The following is a 9,227-nucleotide window of genomic DNA, read 5'->3' as shown; positions in this document are numbered from 1 at the left end:
GACAACGCTTTGTAAGTAGGTGACGAGCCGCGGTGGGCTGTGTCCCGCGCGGTCTCATCGTCAGGGAAGACGCTCTGCGGAGAGAAGCGGGGCGACTGGGTGCGCCCGGGCGGGTGCCGCAGGGAGGGACCGGTCCGCGCCCGTCCAGCATCCAGCGTCCAGCGGACTGTTTGTCTGGACACTCCTCCCAGTCCCGAGCCAAGGGTTGGGGGGATGCGGGGCACTGCTAACGCTTTTAGCAATAGCGCTCCAGGAACGAGCACCGTTTATTGGTCGCAACAAGTGACGGCCCCCCGGCCCCTTGCCCCAGTGCTGCAGAGGCTTTCCCACCCACCATCCCTCCCACGCAGCAGCGGGACCTTGTCCAGCCGCCCGCCGGGGAGGCGAAAACCGACGGCGCAGGCGAGTGGTGCGCCCCCGCCGCTCCAGATCCAGCAGCAGAGGCTCGGACACTGAGGGAACCCCCGGCCCCAAGACGCGTGCTTGAGGGCCCCGAGGCTGGCCCTTCTGGTGCCTGGCTATGCGCGCCCCTGTTACAGCGCCTGGCAGCTAGGGTCCTGGGATTACGCGCAGGGCTCTGGGGGTGCTCTCGGAGGGAGGGCCAAGGGGCATGGGGGCGGGGAACACGTCGAAGGGAGACAAAGATGCGAAATAAGCAGAAGAGCGGACACCAGGTCTTTGCAGCGGGCAGCCCACCGTCAGTCCCGGAGGAGCGCGGGGCGACGCTGCTCGGGGCAGGAGCAAAGGTGCCCACTGCGCTAGGAACCCTACGATGCAGAGAGAGTGGTAGAAGAGAAGGAGGGCGCGGCGGGCCGGGAACCCTGGCCCCTCACCTTGCGGGGAAGCTCGGCATAAACGTCTCTAGATCTCAGGGAACTGGCCACAGTGTGCCCCACCATCCTGGGCCGCTTTGGGGAGGACCCCGCGGTGGCTGGAGGATGCTGCCTCCCCAAGCCAGGGTGGGTATGCCTTCGCCCGGTGCTTCCTATACGGCTAAAAGAAAAAGAACATTCTTATTCCCCCTTTTTTATTCCCTGTGGGGGCAAGACGTAAGTGACTGATAGGAATTCAATTTCCTGGAAAGTAACGCCCGGACCAGTGGGTAACTTGGCCGGAGCAGAGGGGTTCTCGTAGCCAAAGTCATCGCTAAGCGCCAGAAATGGTTAAGTTTTTGCACGTTGTGAAACGTATGGCTGTGGCCAGGGTTTGAGTTACAAGAAGACAGCCAGAGATCGCTGCACTCCACCTCCACCTTCGGTCCCTGCCAGTCGTTCCCTCCTCTTGGCCTATTCCCACCTCTGAACGGAATGCGACTTGCCAGCCCAGGTGTTGAAGTTGTGCCTCAGCAGGGGGGTGGGGGGAAGACAGCAGGGACAGGCAGCATTGCAGCCCAGCATAGGACGCGCTTTTCTTGTGGTGGGTGCTCCTTGGAGTAGAGGGTTCTGATCCCAGTTGTGTACCGAACGCCCAGGGACCACCTCCCTGTCGCCACAGGTAGAGACCTCACAAAAACGTTTGTGAATGGCTCTCTGTGCCGACTTTCCAGGAATAACACTGAAAAGCCCTACACTGAAACATGTGCTTCCGGTTCTCTGGGAGGCTCTTGGTTCTTGTGTAACGGTTGTGGTTACACACTACTGGCTATTTAAGCTCTGGTTTCCAAGAGTTGATGTTATGTTAGGAAATGATAAAGTCTGAAGCAGTGGTTTAAGTTATGTGTGTGATGCTAGCAGATATTTAAAATATACTCAGAGATTATAATTCTGAAATTTAACTTTTTAATGACATCAGCAAATAACAAAATTTCTTCTTCTTGGGACCATTCCAACAATTAAAGGATGGCTGCTGCAAGCCCTCCTAAGTGAATATTATAAAGAAGTGGCTGCACAGACCTAGTTTGGGAATGATTCATTTCTGCCAGGAATTATAATTGCTTCCATTTATGATGCTAACAATAGGTAAAAGATTTGGGGCTGATTCAGCGATCTCGCCCTTCCCATTAAGGCAAGAATATGTAGCTTAATATTTGAAACCTACAGTGGCATGAAACAGACCAGATCTCCATTTTATTTTGTGAGGTTTTTTCTACTAAGGACTTTTATTTTATTGAAACAGACCAGATCTCTGTTTTATTGTGTGCGGTTTTTTCTACTAAGGACTTTTATTTTATTTTTTAATTAACCCCAGCTTCCACAGAAACCAGTTTAGATCAGCTTCTGAAGAAAACCAGGAAAAAATAAGCACATTGTGTTTAGCAAGGTTAATTGAATACGACTGTATAGATCTAAAGGTCAAATATCTAGTTGACTCTTTAGAATCAAAGTTTAAAGGGTCTAAATTCAAGCTCATTCTCTGGAGCTACTCCACACATGTTAATGGTATTAAATAAATCCTTTAGTTCATTCATTTAATAGACAGTTAGGGTAAGTATTTTGTGCCAGCCAGTCTGTTGGCCGTAGAAGATTCAAAGAGGAGGACATCTCTTAGGTCTCAGGGATTCTCAGGTGCTAACACTGGGGTCTGGTGGTAGAAAACCAGGGAGCTCCCGAGAGGACAATTGAAGTCAGCTTGAGAGGAGTATCAGAGAAGGCCTTCTGGTGAAGGAGCTATAGTCTTGTCAAAATTTTTATTTATTTCATCATCTTTCATTGTAAAAGTTAACACATGCTCATTGTCATAAATAAACCGAAAGCAAACTTGATAAATAAAAAATAAGCATGCCTACATAAGTGTTGATCCCCAACCCTATGGCAGCCTCACCACATGAGCTTGCTAATGTTTGGTGTATAATTTTTCAGTCTTTTTCATATATATGTTTATACATATATACAAATAAAATCCCCCTTTTCAAAAAAATAACAATAAAGAATAATACTCATTTTCTATAATTTGCTATTTCAAAAAGAAAATCTTGAAGAAAGTTCCCAGTGATCTCCTGCTTCCTCTCATTTACATCCTTGTGTTCACAGCTTTGTGTTAACTCCCCCCACCTGTCACAGGGTTGGTCTGTGTGACCAGGAGAATAGGCAAAAGTGATGGTACATCATTTCTGAAAATTAAAAGACCGAGGTTTCCATTTTGAATTTTGAATTTTTTTAGAGAGATTTTTGCTGTAGGGCACGTGTGCTCACTGCAGAGACAGAGGGAGACAGAGAGACAGAAAGCAGGAAATCACCCCCCTAGAGGGGACTGCCACAGGATTTTGGGCACACATGCACATGCACCTGGTGTGAGTTTCCAGTCATCAGGTCTGGAACTCAAACCACCGTTGGTCATACGAGAGTCCAGTGACATAGCCATTACTCTAACTGCTGGTACCTTCATCTTGAATATTTTTTTCTTTTGTATCACTTAGTCTGGGAGAAGCCAACGGCCATGTTGTAGGGACACTCAGCTCAGACTCCCACAGGATGAGTTACTGAAGCCAGTTAACAAACATGTGAATGACTTTGGAAGCTAACCTTGACGCTCCAGTGACCACTTAACTACAACCTCTTGAGAAAATACGAGCCAGAACAACTCTGCTAAGCTGTTTCTCAGTTCCCGTTGAGACTGAGACAAGAAGTGTGTGCTGCTTTAAACTGCTAAGTTTCCGGTGATTTGTTACGTGGAGATAGATATCTAGTACACTCATCAATAGCTATGTATTTTCCCACATCAGGATCCATTATTCTTTTAAATAACTGCTCTTAGTAGATACCTTTCTCCTGTCAACAGGCATTCAGGTTTTCCAATGATGTGATACGTTTATATTTCCATACCTCTGCAAGTACCCTGGGAAGAGAGAGGCAGGGAATCCGAAAAGTGGAACTGCTGGGTCAAAGGATAATTTAAAATCTTGTTTTATTGCCAAATTGCCCTCCAAAAAAGTATATTGCAGTGCAGTGCTTTCACTTTAACCAATATTGAGTATTGTTCATATTTTACATGTTTGCTAAACTGAGCAGGAAAAAAACAAGATCTCATTTTAATTTGCATTTCTTTGTCATCCGTGAGAGTCTGATTGAACCTTTTGGAGTGTATTAAACATTTGGCTTTCTGTTAGGTTATCAAAAAAGTCGATGCATTTTTGCATAGATAAAATACATCATGGCTTTTTCAACTACCCAATAGTTTTGTGACTTGTCTACTGATATCCTTTGTCCACTTTTTTGCTTGTTGTCATCTTAATGATTTTTAAGAGCTCTTTATAAATTCTGGATATTGGCCATTTGTTACATGTTGCAAATCTATCCTTCCAGATCCTCTTTTAGTTTCTCCAAAAGTGTTTCACTATTTTTTAAATAGTGCCTGACTTGCTAAGACATTTTTTAGAATAGTTTTTTACTTTATGATTATCGTTATTATTTTTAATTTGACCAGAGAGAAAGAGAGAAAGTGAAAAAGAAAGCTACCAGGCCCCAGACTCGAACCACAGTCAGACATCTGGGAGTCCAGTGACTTAACCACCATGCCACCTGCCAGCCCATTTCACTATTTTTTTTTTATATTGATCTCTTTAGTTATTTCACCTGACTTTTAAATGATGGGGAACAACTTTAGCAAGTTAAGAGCAAAGCATCTAGACACACAGACTAGCATCAGCAAAAATAGACATGAAAACCTGCATTATTTCCATGGGGAATTAGGGAGCGCACGGTGTGGCTGGAGCAAGTGTGTACAGAGCACAGTGTGGCAGAGACCAGCAGGGACTAGCTGCCGAGCACTGTAGTTACCTGGCTAGTGAGCTTGAACTTTGTCCGTAGACAATCTTATCAGCACAGAAAGATTTTACACTGAAACTGATGTAATCGGATTACATTTTTAGACTGGTCTCTGGCAGCTGTGTTGAGGAGGGTGGATGTAGGGAAGCGGGCTTAGAAACAGACATACCTTTTGGGGACCAGCTGTGATCACTCAGAGAAAGCCAATGATCACCAGAACTGGAGCAATGGTAGCTGGATTGAACAGACGAGACAGAATGGAGAAACATTTAGGGAGTAAAAGAGACGGGATGTAGTGATGTTTGTATGTGCGTGGGGTGGGGGTGGGGGGTGGAAGGGAGGGAGATAAAGGAACAAGGATGGTGTTTAGGTCTTTAGCTTGACCTACACTGGTCTCTTAGCTTGTGTCTTGATTGGCAACAAATGAAAAAAGTATGTGCGGGAGCAAGCTAAGTTCAATTGGAACAAAATGAGTGCAAGGGCTGTGGGAGACCCAGCTAGGGGGCAGGAGGTACGAGTAATGGGAAGTGATACAATTAAAGTGGATTAGCACATTCAAGCAAAGGCCTGCTAAGTAGGAAACTGATGAAAGTTCATTTTTCTAAGTGCCAAATTATAGCTAAAACATACAGCTAAGAGATGCCAAAGGCAGAAGGGACAGCTGGCTCTCAGCCTGGCTCTCCCTGGCAATGATGGACCGTAGTAGGTCGTGCTAGACAAAGCGCCCGCTTCTTCGCTCTTTACACTTGCAAACTCAATTCTGTCAGTTCTCTCAGGAATGATCAGGATCTAGTTGCCAGAGTTCCTCATCTTGACTGTTTCTTAGTGGGCCACGTTCTGTTCTTTAGGAAAAGGAGGGCAGGTGACAGGACCAGGCGTTTGGATTTAGTCATTTCAGACTTCAAATTCCAGTTTTGTTACTTTCCAGATATGATGACTCCTGAGAACCTTGGCTTCCTTGTCTAGAATGCAGGGAGGGCTGCCTTGAAGGGATGCTACAGTTTAAAGACTAAGAAGGGTAACATATATAAAGCACCTTACACAAGGTCCTGATCATAATGGATACCTGTAAATCCCCTTCTCCTTCATCCAGTTTTATTGTCACTGGAGGTGCAGGAGGAACTTGGGGAGTTACAATGAAAGCTGTCAGATCAGAAGCCAGGAGACAAATGCCCACTTCCTAGGATCCTGGAGGAAATGACTTGGTTGTCCTCTCACATCCAGAAGCTGCTTAGCTTGTGAGACACCAAGAATTCAAGTCTTAGGCATTTTTGTTCAGCAGAGAATCCAGCTCTGTTCCTTCTGGTTCTGCAAATGTAGCTCCAGGGAACCTAGGGATCAGCATTCACCCACACTCTTCCACACTGATAAACGCCAAGACCCTGAGTTGCCAGTGGGAACTAGCAGTTAGTGTAATGGCTATGTCGCTGGACTTCCACGTAGTCGACCATGGTTCGCGTCCCAGACCCGGTGGATTAAAGCTCACGCCAAGCGCATGTGCATGCGTGCCCAAGATCCCGAGAGGAGAATAGAGGAGAAGGGATTGCGGCATGACCATCCTCCCTAGGGGGTGATTTCTCGCTTTCTGTCTCTATGTCTCTCTCTGTCTGGCGAGCACACACGCCCTATAGCGGGGAAACAAAACAAAACAAAACAAAAAAAACTCTCCTAGAATGACATCACTGTTCTAAGCATCTCTAATATTCCTGAGAGGGAGGGAAGAAAGTAAGTTCAGAGAGATGTTAGTATTTAAATCAGTTTTTCTTTCAAATGATATGTTGTAGATTATTTTGCAAGTAAAATTTCTTGTATTTTAGTAGGTAAAGAAATCATTTTATGGGAACCAGCAGTTAGCGTAATGGCTATGTCACTGGACTCCCATGTAGTCGACTGTGGTTCACGTCCCAGACCCGGTGGCTTAAAACTCATGCCAGGCACGTGTGCATGCGTGCCCAAGATCCCGAGAGGAGAATGGAGAAGGGATTTCGGCGTGACCATCCCCCCTGGGGAGTGATTTCTCGCTTTCTGTCTCTATGTCTCTCTCTGTCTGTCTGGCAAGCACATGCACCCTATAGTGAAAAACCTCTCTGAAAAAAAAAAAAAAAAAAAGAAATCATTTTATTTTACTGTAAATATGGGCTGAGTCTAGTAATTTTTTTTTTTGGGGGGGGGCGAGGTTTTTGCTATAGGGCATGTGTGCTTGCCAGAAAGACGGAGACAGAGACAGAAAGCGAGAAATCACCTCCCAGGGGGATGGCCACGCCGCAATCCCTTCTCCTCCATTCTCCTCTCAGGATCTTGGGCACACATGCACACACACACACACACACACCCAGCGTGAGTTTAAGTCACCAGGTCCGGGACTGGAACTGCAGTCAGCTACATGGGAGTTCAGCAACATAGCCATTACACTAACTGCTAGTCCCAAGTCGAGTATTTTGAGAGGTCTGTTAGAAGTTGTGCCGATACAGAGGACACCACTGTGGACCCAACTGTTATGATGTCATTGTTCACACAAAGGGAGGGAACCAAAAATAAGCGCTGTGGCAACTAGACCCTTACCATGCTCATCACTGTGACAACCCTAAGGATGTGGCTGGGCAGCTTGTGCATTGCAAGCCCTTGTCACACAGTATCCTCTTTACCTGGCCCTTCAAAACCAGTTAGTACTGCTGATCCAAGAACCAGAAGGAATTTTACTTTTTCCGAGATAATTCATTCATTTAACAAATATTTACTGAGCAACTTACATGTGTCAGACACGGTACTGCTAGGGCCAGGCCTGGCACTACAAGAGTCCATGCCCTCGGGCTATTGGCACTAAATTGTGTAAACAGGTTTCCCATTTACGAGGCTAGAAAACTTAGTAGTGTGTAGGCCAGTTATAGGACTCTGAAGTATATATTTTCAAGTCCAACTTGTGTCTCCAATTTGTATCTTTTATTCCACCTTTTAATTTATACCATTTTTTCTAAAGGTTTTCTTGCCATAGGATGTGTGTGCTCACTCTTTCTAGAGAAGAAATAGATAATGAGAAGTGATAAATCATCCCCCAGGGGAGAGAGCCACACCACAAGTCTTTCTTCATTCTCTTCTAGGGATTTTTGGGCATATATGTACACACGTCTGGTGTGATTTTCAAGCCACCAGGTCTGGGACTTAAACCATGGTCAGCCATGTGGGAGTCGGGGCCTTAACCACCATGCCACCTATTGGCCTCATGTCATCTTGTTTTTGTAGCGTAAGCTTTCTTAAATTTTTTTTTAAACAAGTAAATAAATACATGTAGATAAGACAACAATATGCATATATTTTATTTCTGCTGATTATTACAAGTATATTTTGTTCTTTAAAAATTCTCAAAAACTAAAGAGTTTAATTACAACTTTCGCCATTTGTTACATTTTAATATATAAAAATATAAATGTTATGCAAAGTGGTTTGTTTTACTCATTTTTCAACTTTCAACTTTCATTTTCTCAGTACCAGCACCTAAACATTTTCATTTTTTATGAAAGTTTGATTTTTCCATGAGTTTGAGAGACAGAGAGACAGAGAGAACTGCTCACACGGTCTTGACGCTTCGATTCATCCCTAGATCCCAGGCAAGCACATGCCCGCTACTCAGGGAGGTACCTTTCTATGTGAGATTGCCTCACAGAGCGTCATGTTTTATGACTGTGCCAATGTCAGGCCTCAACCTAGAGATCTGTTAAGGAGAATTAGGGAGGTAGGAAAAAAGGCTTATAGCATTCCTTAGGACAATAGCTAGGAGCCTTGGTAGAACTTAAGACTTTGAAAAATTTTTTTTGATAGCAGAGAAGCAGGAAGACAGAAATATAGTATCATGGGTATACTATCTAAAAAGATTTGAATAAGTGTAAAAAAAGAAAAAACCTCTTAACTCACAGGACTCCGATGTTTTAAAGCATAGTTCTGGTCCTTGAGAGAATCTCATTAATTCTGTCAAACACACAATAGATGCTCAATAAATAACTACTGAATAAAATCTATATTAGAGCTCTGTTACCACAGATATATCTGTATTACATGTAGTATTATATACATATATAGAATCTATTAGAGCAACCTTGGGGATTTCATAAAATGATAATGATCAAGAGATAAGAGTTTATTTTGATTTTATTAATAGAAGTGATTATATTTTACATCAAAATTTACATAAATTAAAAATAAACTATATCATTATCAATATAGCCTACTGATCACCCATACTTTAATCCACTTTATAATTCAAAGGTTACACTTAACAGATATTACAACATGTACCATAACATCAAATACTCCTTAGGATCTTAAGAAATATGGCTTATTTACCAGGCTAACAAACGAGCCAGTCTTTATCAGCCACCTCAAAACTAATTCCAGAAAAACTCTAAAAAATTTGTAATCTGAATAGCATACAGAAGCATCATGTTTATGTTTTTAATAGTTCACTTATTTGCTGTTAAGTCGTTTTTCAGCCAATATCCTCTGGTTTTGGACAGAGTCGTTATTTCAAGC

The 9,227-nt window shown here is 43.9% G+C and overlaps 1 protein-coding gene across 1 annotated transcript in view; it reads right to left on the bottom strand.

The window, feature by feature from the left end:
* The window catches only part of PEX7 (peroxisomal biogenesis factor 7), a gene marked incomplete in the record, with an annotated part of 169,739 nt that overhangs the window by 70,456 nt on the left and 90,056 nt on the right, over window positions 1-9,227 (bottom strand).

This window comes from Tupaia chinensis, unplaced genomic scaffold, assembly GCF_000334495.1.
Source record: "Tupaia chinensis unplaced genomic scaffold, TupChi_1.0 Scaffold000117_2, whole genome shotgun sequence".
NCBI lineage: Eukaryota > Metazoa > Chordata > Mammalia > Scandentia > Tupaiidae > Tupaia > Tupaia belangeri.
This window is presented reverse-complemented; position numbering and strand designations above follow the sequence as displayed.